The sequence below is a fragment of the Alligator sinensis genome, unplaced genomic scaffold (genome assembly GCF_000455745.1).
Source record: "Alligator sinensis unplaced genomic scaffold, ASM45574v1 scaffold344_1, whole genome shotgun sequence".
NCBI lineage: Eukaryota > Metazoa > Chordata > Crocodylia > Alligatoridae > Alligator > Alligator sinensis.
Window position 1 is genome coordinate 529,785 of NW_005842427.1, and position 13,174 is coordinate 542,958.

General features: G+C 46.1%; 1 protein-coding gene and 1 long non-coding RNA gene across 3 annotated transcripts in view; one reads left to right on the forward strand and one right to left on the reverse strand.

Moving 5' to 3' along the window:
- B4GALT4 (beta-1,4-galactosyltransferase 4) overlaps positions 1 to 2,335 on the reverse strand; it is a 62,110-nt gene extending 59,775 nt beyond the window's left edge. For both annotated transcript variants that reach the window (XM_006030161.1, XM_025211738.1), the window contains exon 1: positions 2,290 to 2,335. The gene's annotated coding sequence lies outside the window, so the exon portion shown is untranslated. The remainder of the gene's footprint in view (positions 1 to 2,289) is intronic.
- Positions 1,940 to 13,174, forward strand: part of LOC112551331 — a 13,238-nt gene continuing 2,003 nt past the window's right edge. Inside the window, exons 1-2 of the long non-coding RNA XR_003095618.1 lie at positions 1,940 to 2,062; positions 3,650 to 3,812. This is a non-coding gene — a long non-coding RNA (uncharacterized LOC112551331). The remainder of the gene's footprint in view (positions 2,063 to 3,649; positions 3,813 to 13,174) is intronic.

Here is a 13,174-nt window from a genome sequence, read left to right on the forward strand (position 1 = left end):
TTGTCATGATGGTGGAAAATGCACATTACTGTGACCATATCAAAGCAACCAATCTGTTGAACAAAAGATAGCCATTTTGGCATAACATCCTGCTTAAATTATTCAGACATCTGACAGAAACCAAATACATGACAACACAACCAACTCCTAGGGCACTAGAGCAAGACTACATGAAACTACTGCGCTGAGAACTTGTGGTTTCTAGTAATAAACATAGTATTTCTGCAAACCGCTTGGTGCCACCATGAAGAGGGAGTTATTCCAGTCCTGCCTGCAAAACTCTCTCCTCTGTAAAATGTAATAAACTCTAATTTTATGGTCAGGAATGCAATCCAGTCTTTCAAGGTCAAGGACCACAGTTATGAATGGCTTCCCTTGTTAGACAGCTACAGCTAAGTCACTGACCTCACTGCTACAATACAAAATGGTGCAGGATTTGAGACTTGGTGCCATATACGGAGCAAAACAAATACACAAGTGAGCTAACACACCCAGCAACCATCTAAATGGCCAGAGCTGGTTTGTTGTTTTTTTTAATACAGTGTTGCATGCCACCAAAAGCGACATCCCTTTAGGCTTGAGGTAATATTATGAAAACCCAAAGGATTCTCATGGATGCTAAAAAGCAAGGGTTTGTTGAGCCAGCCTGGCAAATATGTACCTCCTTCCAACAGTTGCTGCCTTACCAAGGAGTGACATGTGCAAGTACAAACGCCAGGTGTCAGGGACTGTCAAAAAAAAGATGCTTTCCATACTGCAAGCCAAACCCTACTCTCAAGCTTTTTTACCGGAGGGGAAAAAATAGCACCTAGATTGAAAGCAGAATGGACTCAATTGGTGCAAAGCCTCTGTGTAGGCATTCTTAATAACACACCAACCCCTAATAGATGCCCCTGCTCTGTAAGGGGGTGCGGGGAGGCTCTCTTACCCCTCTCACACAGCCTCTGCTTACAGAAACCACCAAAAGGGCTGCTCCAAATCAACCTCCACCACTTATAAAATCATAGAAAATGAGAGCTGGAAGGGACCTCAGGAGGACATCTCATCTCATCTCAAAGCAGGACCAGCCCCAACTAGATCATCCCAGCCAGAACTCTGTTGAGCCGGGTCTTGAAACACTCCAAGGATGGAGCTTCCACCACCTTGCTGGGTAACTCATTCCAGTGCTTCCCCACCCACCTAGTGAGAAAATTCTTCCTAATATCTAACCTGCCCCCCCCTTGCTGCAACTTGAAACCACTGTTCCCTGTTCTGTCATCCCCCACCATTGAGAACAATCTAACTCCATCCTCTTTTTAGTGCCTCTTCAGGTAGTTGAAGGGTGATATCAAATCCCCTCTCACTCTTCTTTTCTTCAGACTAAATAACCCCAGTTCCCTCAGCCTAACCTCATAAATCATGTGCCCCAGCCCCTGAACCATTTTTCTTGTCCTTCGCTGGACTCTCTCCAATTTGTCCACATCTTTCTGTAGCAGGGGACCCAAAACTGAATACAGTGCTCTAGATGTGCTATTTACCAGAGCGCCCCAGGGAGTAATCAGGAATAATGGGTGCAAACTAGTGGAGAGTAGATTTAGGTTAGACATTAGGAAGAATTTTTTTTACAGTAAGGGTGGCCTGAGGAATGGGCTTCCACGAGAGGTGGTGCTGTCACCTAGCTTGGAGGTCTTCAAGAAGAGGCTAGATAGACACCTGGCTGGGGTCATTTGACCTTGGTCCTCTTTCCTGCCAGGGGGCCGGACACGATGGTTCCTTGTGGTCCCTTCCGACTCTACTATCTATGAATCCATGTGGCCTCACCAGTGCAGAACAGAGGGGAATAATCACTTCCCTTGATCTGCTGGCAACACACTTAGCAATTCAGCCCAGTATACTGTTAGCCTTTGTGGCAACTAGGGCACACTGCTGGCTCACCACACAACATATTGGTCAATGAAGACCGCAGCTACAGGGGATGGCAGAAAGCCCGCCCCAAGCGAGCGGGGGCAGCACCAGGGGACGTGTGGCGGCGGCGATGCAAGTACTGCCTTGCTGGTAGCCAAGCAGCTACTCCCCATCCTAGGTGCATGTAGAGACAGGATGAAGGCTAGCACGCGGGCAAAACCTGGGGGCGGGAGCAGGCCAGGGCAACCCCGCAAAGCGCGTCCGGGAGCTGCTCCCTCTGGAGGCTGCACCGGGGGGTGGGGGGGACCTGCCGCCCCGCGCATGCGCCCCTTGGCGCCCGGCGGGGGAGAGGCGCGCGCCGGGGTGCTCTGCCCCCCACCCCCGGCGCGCCACGCGGCTCCTTACCTACTGCCGGCCCACGCTGGAACCCCCCCGCCCTCCTGCAACCCTACCCTCCCCTCACGTCACAGCCCGCGGGCGCGTGTCCAGGTCCCCCGCACGCACCCCCTTGCCGCGCGCGGGGCTTGGCACAGTGACCCCGGCGCGCGCTGCAGCACAGCAGCCCTGCCAGCCACGGGGCAGGGCCGCCGGGCGCCCTGGAGGAGCTGTGCCCACCCCGCCGCCTTGCCCAGGGCATTGGGGCCTGGGTGTGTGCCAGCCCTCTGCCCCGCTCCCCACTGCCCATGGCCACGCGCCAGGCCGTCAACCCTCGGCCTCCCATGCCCCTAGGGGAGTTGGCCACTATGGGTCACCAGGCCAGTAGGGTCCATAACCGAGTGCTGGTTTGTTTTATCCTTCCCCTTCCCCCACAAAAAAACCCCAAAAAATAACAGTTAACCACTGAGGACAGATTAATAACTATTATGGGTGCAACTACACTTCACCATATGGTTGCGTGCTACAGTGCTTGCTTTAGTACTTCTTTTTGGAAGTACTAAGCATGGCGCATTATGGGTGGCTATTGCGCTACGCACACGGTGCACGGTTAGATTTGGCCCCTTTGTCGCCGTAGTGGCACGCTATAACGGGACCGGGCTACAGCAACATCTCTGGCGATCGTGTGTGGACCCATGTGATTGCTACAGCGACAGTGCGCTGTACAGCGATGTAGCATGTCACTACATCGCTACAGGGTGATTCCCTATGTCTACAAATCTCCCAGGGCTGTAGAAATGCAACCAGGCCAGCCCCTTATGCCCCAGGCTCATGGGAATGGGAGTTCAGATGCTCCCCCTATCCCAACTGGCATCCTGCAGGCAAGTCCCGGAGGCCTGGGAGTTCGATGTGCCCTGTCACACTTGGTCGGAGCCAACAAGCAGAGCTGGTTCAGAGCCTCTGCTGTTTGCACTGAGGTGATGGCCCCCATGGTTTAGGAGCCTTGGCTGCTCCTCAAGAGGCACTCCATGATGTAAGGGCAATTCACTAGATTCTGGAGGTCTTCATAGGTAAGCCTGGATTCATTGCGTCAGAGGCGACTGGTGCCTCCCAAGTCGGGGGGCACCAGCGGGGCATGACTGGGGTTCGGGGGGTCCCCTAGCGGCCAGCCTGCGACTAGTGGGGTGGGTCCCCCAGCAGCCAGCTGGCAACCAGGAGCTGCCAGCAGATCCAATTTCAGGGGAGGCACTAGCACTCTGCATGCCTCCCTACCAGCTGGAGCACTCGCTGACAAGGGAGGAACCAGCACTCTCATGGGGCGCACGTGACCCCCGCGCCTATGCATTGCACGTCAGTCATATTCTTTTATTATTGCTGTATCTCTTCACAGGGACGAGAAGATCCTGACAGGAACCAGGCTTGCCAGCGCTCATCTGTGCACTCTTCTAACAGTTCTCAGGCTGCAGGCAGTGGCACATCAATCAGTTGTGCATAGATAAGTTCCCGGCCTCTACTAGTGCAAAGTATTAAACCACTGAGAAGACAGAACTGAGGTAACTGTCTGCGAGGTGTGAATATCTGCTCCCCAGAACCTCCTGGCTAGTTTTGCTTTTGACATATTCATATATTCAATCTCACAATCCCCCTGAGCGCTAAGTGAAGGTTATCCCTAGTTTGCAAACAGAAAACTAAGGCACAGAAAGGAGGACTTGATCAGGAAAATGCTTTCAGAGCCAAAAATAGAACTCCTAAATGCCAGCCAGAACACCCTCCTTTCTCTTCCCTTAGAGTGAAGGAGTTAAAATTATTGGGGAGGGGAGAGGGATGAATGAGCTTTGAGCTTTATCCGTCTCTTTATGACTCATAAAAAGGCCTAAAGGGATTATCATCTTTTAAAATTCTAGTTATTTTTTTACTTTCAAAATACCACACTTTGTCTCCTCTGCCTGAGACATCATAGCTCTTGGTAGAAGTGTACTAAATTGCTTATCTTTAGTAAACAACTTTCCAAAATTCTCCCAACTTTGTCAGACATTCAAGTTAAAAAGAGTTCAGCTTAAAAATACCCTTCCTGCCAAGGAAGTCACTTTATTCTCAGTTTCCTTTTAATCAAATTTAACTTCTTTAATACAGCTACTAGTTCTCCTGTTATCCCCAAAGCATTTACAGAAAAATAGGGTACTTAAAAAAAAAGAATTTCTAATATATTAATCATATGGAAGAAACACTTAAAACACTTTTTTTTTAATAAAAGAAAAATCTAAAGGGAAAAAAATGGGCAGAAATCAGTCTTATTCCTATCCAGATTACCTTATAATATTGACATGCAAAGCTTCATTTTAAGACAGATTTTTAGCCGCCTTTTCATTCTAAAAATAAAAATCTTTAAATTCATAACACTTTCCCCTCAGTAGGTAGCAGAACTTTTCCACAAAATGTAAAATAAATTGTTCAAATATCTTCTGAGTCTGAAAACATTAAAATTGCTCCTCCTTAATGCTCTTATGATCTAACTAGCCAATTGCCCGTCAAGAATGACGGAGTGGGGGTGGGGAGGGCTGGGATGGAGTGCCTCCACCTAACGTCCCATGCTGCCGCTGTTCTGCCTCTTGCAGGGAGCGTGGTGTGGGAGCTGAAGCCAGCACTGCTGGCCCTGGCTCCCCGCCCATCTGTCCAGTCCTTGGCATGGCTTCGGAATCATGGCAGTCCTCCCCCACGCTTGGAGCACTCCAATTGGCTGTTTCCGGCAGCCTATCAGAGTGCAAATAAAGCGTCACGGACAGACAGACAGACTTAAGCTTTTATGATATTAGAATTTTTGTGTCTGTCAAGTGAAAATAAGCCATAAAATTCTAAAACAACTGATTTTAAAATTGGATTGTACAATAATCGGTTTTCAGATTAAAGGTTGCAGCCGTTACCTTTTATACTGTGTCCTTATGAATCTTAGAAGTACTTCTTAAACAGGTCAAATTTTAGGGCTCTTTTTAACTGCTTGCAAAACGCAAAGAAGCCTCATGTACCCAAAATTTGGGCCTGTAATTGCCATTGACGTTGTGTCTCATAGTAAAGAAAATTATAACAGAACTAACTTTGCGTTCTCTTACTTGTATAGATCGTGGTGTCCCAAGGGTCTGAAGAGAAACTTTCATGTGACAAACCATAATCATATGCTGAAATTTATTTTGCAAGCCATTAGTATTGATCTGGCCAATCAAATCTGTATTTCACTATATTATAACTTTAGTGTACTAATAACAACACCTCTATTCTTGTTATAAAATAACAGGCCACATATCTCATAATGGCACATATCTTGTAATGCTGCTATTGCTTCATTGTAGCCATATTTCAACTAAAAAGTAAAAATGATTATCTGTCTCACCAGAGGTAAATAAGATCTTGATCTTAATAAAATGCATGCATGTTTTTTCTTAAGAGTAGTTCTGTTCATGGCTGCTACTCACACGAATACAGTTAAACACGTGCATACATGTTAGCCAAACTTTACTCAAATTAGTATCAGCTGATAGAACCACTTGTGTAAATAAAATTAAACACGTGTACAAACCTTTACAGGACTGGGGCCTAAAAATTTCCATCTGTTGCCAAAACAATCTTGAAGCTTGAAGTTTATAAAATTATTTTTGTTTGCTGCTGAATGAGTTTCATTGGCAATCCAGTCTGATTCAGCGTGCAGTGAGTCATGTCTCAATATCGCTTTCTTGTCTGCTCTTCTAGATTTTATTTGCTTTAGAAACATTTAATAATTCAGAGGTATAATGTAATCAATGCAGTGGACGTGTGGCCAGTATTTTAATATGTTACGCCACTTCTGTTTGTCTTGACTCTCATCCCAGAAATTATGCATGTTTCAGTAGTTCCAGTACATGTGGAAAATGTTTATTGCCCTATTCATACATCTCCAGGGGCGTTTTGAATGCTGTTGACCTGAATAGTGATTTTGCTCTGAGTATATGATAGATCTTGTGCTTGATTAAAACACATAGTTTCACTTAAAAAAAAACCCCAAGACATCTCAAAATATGAACATTCAAGATGTCTTATAAGTGGAATGAAGTAAGTGTTACTTCACTGGTGTTTTGAAAATACATAAAATCATAGAACATTTGCATCCAAAACATCAATATTTGCCAAAAGGAAAGGGACTGTTGCTCGATAGCCTTAAACACAATCAAGGGAAGGCCTTTTGTTTTTAGACTGATTAATTAATATTGTTTTTAGACTGACTAATTTGTTTTAGCTGACTAATTAGCTCCGCAGTAAAGTGTTACTGTATACACATGCACCTGTATTAGGGCACAGTAAATTAAGTCGTCTGTAGAATAGTACTATCTGGGACAAGTACTGTCCCTACAGCAGACTAGTTATGTGCTCTGAAATGCACATGTAGACAGTGACTAGAGCTGGCTGGGGCACGAGGGTGCTACAGAGCAGGGGCTGCCTGCTGGCTAGCCCCACACTGTAATACCCTCATGCCCCAACCAGCCCCTCCATGGCATGTTGAGCCAGGGCGGAGCAGCCCCAGGCTGGCAGGCTGACCTGCTGGGCCTCCTGCCAGCCATGACTGTTGTGCCCCACTTCAGCATGCTGCTGTCCCAAGTGCACGTGTAAACACTGCGCTCGGGAGCAATAAACTCTGGCACAAACAGTAGAAATAAACAAACTGTGCCAGAGTTTATTGCTACATGCTAATTGCTAATTGCACATTTTGATGCACCCTGTATGTCACTGTGTGTAAATTTGTAGACAACTAAATTAATTGGTATTTTCCAATTTCTGCTGCTTCTAAGGCCTTTTATTAATGCTTTGAGAACTGAGGATTTCAAAAGCAAGTGTACTTTTCCAACACTAGAAGTTACAACAGCTACTTTTTGCACTTTTTTCAGTATGAACAGTCAAACTTACATCAGTCAGTTTTAGTTTCTGGTTCATTTGCGTTAACCATGGTGTCATTCATGGTTTCCATAACTGCAGAGGAATATGTTATGCTCAATGATATTTTTAATATGTTAATGCACTTTTGTACACATCCACTTTTGCAGATCCTTCTACACACACTCCTCTCTGCTAAGACGCTATATTTGGGAACAGAAGCTACTTGCCAAAATCTCTTTAAATGGGTTCTTTTTCTCTGCACCAATATCTTGAGCTCCTTACTCAGACAAAATTCTCCTGGAATGCAGCTGGGACTAAGTCAACATTCAGAAAATATCTCACGAGTTGGTTCAGACAGGACAAAAACATATGGCTTGGTGTGTTTTTGACCAGGTCAGCTGATCCATATGTAATCACTTACTACAGGGGTTTTCAGCCTATCCAGCCTTATGCTCAGGGTTAGTCTGCAGGTGTGATCTGGGCACACCAGATCTGACCACAGAACAATTTCACGTCAGCCCAATCCTGCATGCCAGATCCATCCACATTGAGCCATATCATCCAGCCCGTGGGACTCCCCACAGGTCTGGATATTTGGTGGCAAGGGGACTGATGGGAGCATTTATTGCTGTGACTGGGAGCAATTAATTCTGCCACCATGTCCCACTGCCAAATTTCCAGACTTGTGGGGAGCGCCACACACCAGATTACACAGTTCTGTGGGCCAGAGGCCAGTCCCATGATCCGGATCCAGCCCAAGGGCCATAGGTTAAGCACCACTCACCTATTATATGTAATCCTAGTGCATCTTCTCCCACCACAAAAATCAGTTTGTCAAGTATTAGTTCTTTCTCAATTTCTTCGTAATCCACTTATAGTATGTTACAGGATCTTGATTGGTAAACCTGAACCAGAACCTTGAAATCAGACACCACAGAACACTGGGAAAATTTAGGTCCTGCACTTGGGAATTTGAACCCACCTCCACTTGTTTATTGTTAAATGTGAATGTAAGCTAGTATGTAAGTCTTTTTCTGATCATTCCAGGACTCACATTCTTCAAACAGTAAATCATAATTAACACTATCAACTCTTTAAGTAGATCAAGGTGCACTTTATCCAAATACGATCAAACAACACACTATTATCTGTACACTCAGTCTTTGCCATTTCAGGGGATTGCAATTTAAAAAAGCTTTGCCCTCTGGACATGAATACATAGTACATGCAGTTAGGTCATTAGATTGGACTGTTGAACAGGGCTTTCTCCCACATTAAAAAGCAATGAGATTGGGCAGTAAATCTGAAACCTCTTCAATTCCATTTGCCTAACATAAAAACTTTTTCTTGGTACATGAATCCATAATGGCAGGCTTCTTATATAAGGAAAAGATATTGATGAAGCAGTTTTGGATGCAATTTAGCATGGTACAGTCTTATAGAAATATTGGAATTTTTGACCACATATAACAAGATTTTGGGTTACTTAAGGACATTTTTATTCATGTTGCCTGCTTCCAAGGTGCTAGTGTATTTCTGGTATATAACCTTGCAGGTTATTTGCTCACTGAAGGAGAAATCAATCATACAGAGTCAGGTACTTTATTAATATGATTTCGTCATACAAAATATGCAGGCATCTTGTTTCTTTCAACAGGAAAACTCCTGTTACAGAAACAGGTTATAAATTCCTCAGAAGAAACTTACAGAAATTTCAGATAAACCAACCCTTCCTTTTCATTAAGACGCAACTCTTCTGAACCTCTTTCTGTATATCTTGGACTCTCCTTGAATCTCACAGTTTAAACATTCTATTTCCTGATCTTCCCTCAAGTCCTGGGGTTTTTACTTTGTAAACCCTAGCCAAAATCTGGTCATGTAGTGCTAAATAGTCTGAAAAGCCAGACCATCAACCCTCTTTTTGTGTAGTTGTCTTGCAATATAAAGGTACCAAAGACAGGATTTTTGATTAGCCAAACAAGTGGTGCTTTATCCACAACATCTCTTCACCTATTGTCTGTATGCATGAGAGTTCTGTTTTGTTTGTGACCCTACAATCATATACCTTTCACAATATTGTTTGTAGTCTTGAGGTAAATCCTGAGTGCTATACTCATTTTTTTGTGTGTCCTTACTTGGGCAGCCTGTAATTTAAATCAGTGGGCCAAATCTTAGCACATTATAAATACCTTCTGAGTGATCTCCAACTTCCAAGGACTTTGGTGGGAATTTGCCTAAGTCAGGAGTTGGTGAGGTCTACCCTGAAGTCAAAGGTGTGACTGCAGTTCATATAGAGGTATACAAGTAAGCTAGTTTTTCCCCAGCTTGGGTTTGATAGCAGCATAGCTATGGCAGTGCAGAGGGCAGCACAAGCTGCAAACCAGTCCAAGGTTTGGGCAGTTAACCTATGCTGAGCTCAGTACTGTGAAGCCATGCTGCTAGGAGTATGCAAGCTACCTCAGGAATGTCTGTGCAAGTAATGGGCTTTTTGGGGGGGTGAGCAGGAGTGGGCGGGGGGCAGGGGTAGAGTGTGGCCGGATGAGGAATGAGGAGCGGCGGGGGGGGAAGGTGAGGCATGGGGCCAATGCGGGGCTTTGTCCCCGCTGCCCCCCTCCCTCCCATTATTCTTGATGGGCAATTTGCTAGTACCTCTTATAAAACCCACATTTGGACCTTAAGATTTGGGGCCACTGGGCGTGTCAACATGAGACGCTTCACTCAAATTAAGAACAAATTACTGCACAGTAAGCATCGCTGTCTACACATGCAGACACTTACTGCACAGTCATTTAATCTATTCCTGAGTAAATTTGCTAACTGTGAATACAAGTAGCAAATTTACTCAGGAGTAATTACTGCACAGTAAGTCATGTGAAGATGGCTGACAGGGGGTGGGAGATTGTTCTCTGCCCCCAGGAGCTGCCTGCTGCTGAGGTGGACTCTGTCACTGGAGCCCAGGTGGGGACAACAGCAAGGGGCTCCCAGCCCCTGGTCCATGATCATGGAGCTGGGAACAATCATCTTCCAGCCCTCGCTCCATGAGTGCAGAGTGGGGGCAGGGAGCTCCCTGCTGCCAGGGCAGGGGGACATTGTCCCTGCCTGGGCTCTGGTGGTGGACCCCTGTAGCCCTCACCAGATGACAGCTGTCTCCTGGACCTGTGCTCGCTGCCAGCCCCTGAGCCTAGAGCTCCCCTTGCCTGCTTCAGGTGACCGATGCAGGACCAGAGGGAGCGGAAGCAGACTGGTGCCAGGAGCAGCAAATCTGCTCCCGCTCCCTGCATGTGTAGATGCCTGCCTGAGGTGGGTTTACTCAAGTAATTGACTCTGGGATAGACTCACCCCACAGCATTTGCACATATAGACATGCCCACTGTGATTAACTAATGTCAGTTTACAGAACTTAATGGAGTAAGGCACATTCCAATCTCACAGATCTTACTATCTGAGAGATGGGACAAGCATACATGAGCTGTGGGACAACAGTTCAGGAACGTGAGGAAGAGATATTTGATGAGACAAGGGATTAATTGAACTTGGGTAGAAAGTTTTGAAGTAAGATTCAAAGCATGAGTGAAGGCTAGCTGACAGAAGGGGACAAGAAAAGTGCTACAGGCTTTAAGGGACAGTGTGTAACAAAGGCACAGTGTCTGAGAGGAAGAGCTGAAAGGATTGGGAAGCAGGAAAGAAGTGAAATGGAAATTAGGAGGAAACCTTCACCCTGTCTGTGAGGATGAGGATCTGAGATACAGGCAGTGGTATATTGTGATGTTTTGGCCTATAGTGAACTGGATGCAAAGCTCACTACTTCACTATTTTAGGAGAGTCCCTATAAATACCCCATTAATGCACATCTGATACACTGGGGATAGGGAACAGCTTCAAAACTCAGATATCCTGGTTTATATTCCAAGATTCACCCACAAATTTGAGGATTTCAAACTTGAAATGTAGTTCAGGCCCCTTCCTAGCCAGCACCATCCAACAAAGCTCAAATGAGGCTCCTTGAGGAAAAATACAATATGGGTAGAACTGGAAGGGTCCTCCAGAGGTCATCTAATCCAGTGGTCCCTACCTTTTGCCACATGGGCCAGATAGGTAGTGCCCAGTCCATTCTCAGGCCCAATCTGGCAATGCAGGGGGAGAGAGTGTAGCCCAGCCCTGATCCAGCTGCTCAGGGGGGAGGGGGCATGGCCCAACTCCAATCCAGCCTCATGGGGCTTGGGAATTTGGCAGTGGGGAGCAAAGGCAGTATTAATTGCCACTGCTCCCCTGATGCCAGATTTCCCAACCTATGGAGAGCCCTGTGGGAGGGTGCCACGGCTCTGTGGGCTGAATTTGGCCCCTAATCTAGTCCAAACCCCCGCTTGATGAGGCAAGCTCGTCCTTATCCAAACCATTGCATACAAATCCTCGTCTAACTTATTAATAAAACTAAACAATCAACCCTGTCACACAACTACAAGGCACCTGCCACAAGTAAAGTAGGGGGACAACTGCAGTCAGTGTCCCGCTGCTACGAGTGTTGTTAAAATATGCTTGGGAGATCCAAAGAAAAGGGCCATACCCCCTGCTACAGATGACAGCAAACCCCACCCCCCATCTGTACTAATCTGACCCTGGGATAAAATTGCTTCCTGACCCAAAATGTGGTGATTAGTCTGACTCCGAGTGGAGGGGTAAGATCCTCTAGCCAGAAACCTCTGGGTTTTAGCCCCAGCAGGAGCACTGTCCCACCCCGTTCAAAATCTGCAGCCTTGGCTGCAGCCAACACCCAATGCTTCTGAGGAAGGCAAAAATAAATCCCCTGACACTTGTTGCAAGAAGAGGGGGAAAAATTCCTTCCCAGTCCCATGTGGCAACCAGCAAAGCCCCAAAGCATAGGAAATACCCATAGAATAGCATGGGCATAGCTAGTCCTACATAAACCCTGACCAGTGCTTATCCTACCTCTTCTTGAACACCTCCAATGATGGAGTTTCTACAACTTCTCTTTGTATGCCTTGCTTTTCAAGCCTTCTATCATTTTTGTTGCTCTCTGGTCCCTCTCCAACTTCTCCATGTCCTTTTTAAAATGTGGAGTCCAAAATTACACACAATACCCTAGACGGGGCCTAAGCAGTTCTGAGTAAAGATGCACTATCACTTCCTGTATCTTGCACTTTATGCTCCTAGTGATGCAACCTAAAACCACAATCTAAAAGCCACACCCAAAACTCACTCCAAGCAGATCTGCATCAGGAATGCTTTGCTGATATAGCTGTACTAGCACAGTACCCCAGCAAAGCACTTGTAGCACGGATGCAGTTTATAATGTCAAAATTCCCCTCTTGATAATTTATTATGTTCCATCTCCCATGGAGAGAAAAAACCCCGCTGCTGGCAGAATTACAGGTCTGCTGGCAGAACTGACCCTACCAAGGGACTATAGTCAATACATCTTTGTCAGTCACATATCATACCACATATGAAACGTATCGCCGTGTCAGTAAAAGTTTGTAGTAAAGACTTGGTTTAAGGTGGCAGAAAAGAACCTAGGTGATAGAGAGAACAGGATGAAAGTTAATAAGTATCTGAGATAAAACAGTATAATAAAAGAATAGAAATTATTCCCAGCCTCAGTGGGCCTGTCTACATGTGCTATTAATGCGAATGAATAAACTCCAGCACAGTTTGTGCTGGAGTTTATTACTCCCAGGTGTGGCACTTGCACGTGATCCCCCCGGGACCACAGCATGTTGTGTCGGGTCGAAGCAACCGCATCTGGCATGGGGCCCAGGGAGTCAGCCTGCCAGCCCGGGGCTGCTCTAGCCTGGCTCGGTGTGTTTCAGAGGGGTTGGCTGGGGCACAAGGGTGCTATAGTGCTAGTCAGCAGGCATTCCCCCAAGTCTAAGGTGACCACTTATTGGATGGGACAGTCCCAAAATGTAAATATCAAGTCCCAGTCCTGGCTTGAATGACTCCACGACAGCATTTGTCCCATATTGCCTGGCCTTGACACAGTTTCGCAGGCAGATGG